At 44.3% G+C, this 2,603-nt stretch overlaps 1 long non-coding RNA gene across 1 annotated transcript; it reads right to left on the minus strand.

Moving 5' to 3' along the window:
* Window positions 1-543: 543 nt before the first annotated feature.
* Window positions 544-1,112, minus strand: LOC104957298 (uncharacterized). Its single transcript, XR_799656.1, has 2 exons — window positions 944-1,112; window positions 544-585 (listed from the first exon to the last, which is right to left on the minus strand). It is a non-coding gene; the product is annotated as an uncharacterized lncRNA (long non-coding RNA).
* Window positions 1,113-2,603: the final 1,491 nt, after the last annotated feature.

Genomic DNA, 2,603 nt, shown 5'->3' on the forward strand with positions numbered 1-2,603 from the left:
TAAAGAGTCCTCTCCTGCTGATGTTCAGGTGTATATCAGTATGTAGTGTCTCTACTTTAAAGAGTCCTCTCTTGCTGATGTTCAGGTGTATATCAGTATGTAGTGTCTCTACTTTAAAGAGTCCTCTCTTGCTGATGTTCAGGTGTATGAATGCTAGGAATCTGACGGATGTGTGAGTGTTTCTGAGCCGTGAATCACGCAGAAGCTTGAGCTCGTGTTTACCGAAGAGGGGCTCACATTTATTTTGGAAACAAGTCCTTAAAAACACTTTAACTCGGATACAATGTCTTAAGACATGTTAGTCAACGGAGACTAAGAGGGGCAGACCTAACAAGCGAAGTGCATCCATACAAATGTGTGATTAAAGAAGCTTAGTGGTTTAAGTGAAGAGAAAACACAGCCTCAGATTTGAGCATATACTCAAGGTTGGGATATTAAAAAGTGGTATCGAGCCAGTCTGAATAAATGCTTTGTACTGCGTTGTTTAAAAACTCGAGTGTAGGATTTATTTTGCATTACCTGTCCATTGACTTCCTCTTTCTCCAGGTGTGAGTCGGCACCATCTTCACTCTGCTTCTTGTTGCACTGTGTGAAACATCGATACATGTTACATTAGTTTTTAAATTCAGCATGCATAGGAGGGTCAACTGATATATATGTGAGCAAAAACTAAGTCTGCAACTAGCGATGGTTTTCATTATTTGTTAAATATCCACAAACTCCACCAGGTGATCTCTTTAAGTGTCTTGTTTTATTAGTCAAAGCCACTTTTTGTACTGTCAAACTACTATTTTGTTAACACAGCAATACAAGTACACAAACAAAACAATACATGGTATTTAATGCTAGAATATGCTGTTACGCGAGACATCTCCACATTGCACAGGCCGAACGCTGACATTTCCGCATGAAAATGTGCTTTAAATATGATGCAGGAACTCACCTGTTTGGTGCAGTTCTCACACTTCTCCTTGCGCTTCGGTACGTTGACCTCTGACATCTTCCTCTGCAGTTATCTGTGAATAGAGCACGTTATATATATGTAAAGATATATAAAGATTAAAGCACTATTAGCTTCATATAGCTGGTCATGTCCTCTGAAGCATGAGGACTGTCCTGCTACTGGGAGATGTCTTTGCCTCTAAGCCCCGCCCTCCTCTCACTGTTATCCAATCACAGGCAGAGCACTAATCATGGAAACAACAGCCATATAAATGGTGAGAAATGAACCCTGTCATTAACTTTTAAATGGCTCAGGGTAATTATATACGCAGTAAAACAGAAACAGACACAATCACAGAGATGTAATTATGTTTCAAATACGTCACGTAAAATACCGAAACATGTCAAAAAGTGGTGTGTATTGTATTTTATACCCAAGGAAGAGGATTAGGGACACATGAGGACATTTCAAAAATCTGATTTCAATCTCAGAATTCTAATTTAAAGGTCTACTAAAATAGATTTACATTGTTCAATGTTCCAAACTCACATTGGTTTCTCAAACAGCATCTCTGTATAGTATGTGTATTCACTCTCTGTCCTACACGGCTTGTTGGAGCTCCTGCCCCCCCCTCCCCCTCCCTGTGAGCCCACTGTGCTCTGATTAGTCAGCTCGTCCACTCTGTTCTGATGAGTCCACCACCGTTACAGCGGAACATCAGTGATTATGTTTTACAATGGCGTTTGTTAGCAACCAGGAAATGACACCAGAAAGGACAAACAGATGAGAATGCTGCGTGGGGTCTGGGTGCCGTGTTGGTGGGACGTTGCGGGGCTCGCTGCTGTGTGGAGCGGACAGTGTGAGCTGGATCACTGGTGTTGTTTCCTGGTTGCTGCGTGGGGTCTGCGAGACACCGCAAAACTCTCCTGAACTCAGCCTGAGCACACACACACACTCACTGGGGCCGTTTCTCAATCGCGAGGAAACTGGCTTCCAAGCCAATATTTCAAGGATACTACGTTATCGAGTACCGCCGAAGGACTGTTCCAATATCCAGCATACTTGGAATTCCACAGAGGCCGCGTCCTTGGTTTGGGGGTAATTTCGAGGCTGCACATGGGTAGACTTTGCGCCCTTCAAATCCCCACAATGCTTTGCGCACGGACCAATTTCCCCAAATCTGTGGCGGAAAATGTAAGGCGGGGCCTCTCATATGACGCACACCTGCACACTTGCTAGCCTGTTCCACTCTTCGTTTTCCAAATGCCAGGAAGGATTCTTGCCTAGCTTCTGAAGGAAGTGACTCGGACGACATGTGCTACCAAGCAAGCATCCTCGAGATTGAGAAACGGCCTGGGTATTTCTCAATGTCGAGTAAAGCTGCTTCAGAGTCACTATTTCAAGCATACTATGTCATCGAGTGTCGCCGAAGGATTGTTCCAATCTCCGGCATATTTGGAATTCTACCGAGCCCGGCGTACTTCGTAGCGAGAGATTTCGAGGCTGCACTTGTGTAGACTCCGCAGTCTTAAAATCCCCACAATGCTTTGCGCACGGACCAATTTCCCCAAATCTGTGGCTGAAAAATAAGGCGGGGCCTCTCATATGACGCACACCTGCACACTTGCTAGCCTGTACCACTCTTCGTTTTCCGAATGCC

The sequence above is a fragment of the Notothenia coriiceps genome, unplaced genomic scaffold (genome assembly GCF_000735185.1).
Source record: "Notothenia coriiceps isolate Sejong01 unplaced genomic scaffold, NC01 NC01_scaffold00026624, whole genome shotgun sequence".
In the NCBI taxonomy this organism is placed as follows: Eukaryota; Metazoa; Chordata; class Actinopteri; order Perciformes; family Nototheniidae; genus Notothenia; species Notothenia coriiceps.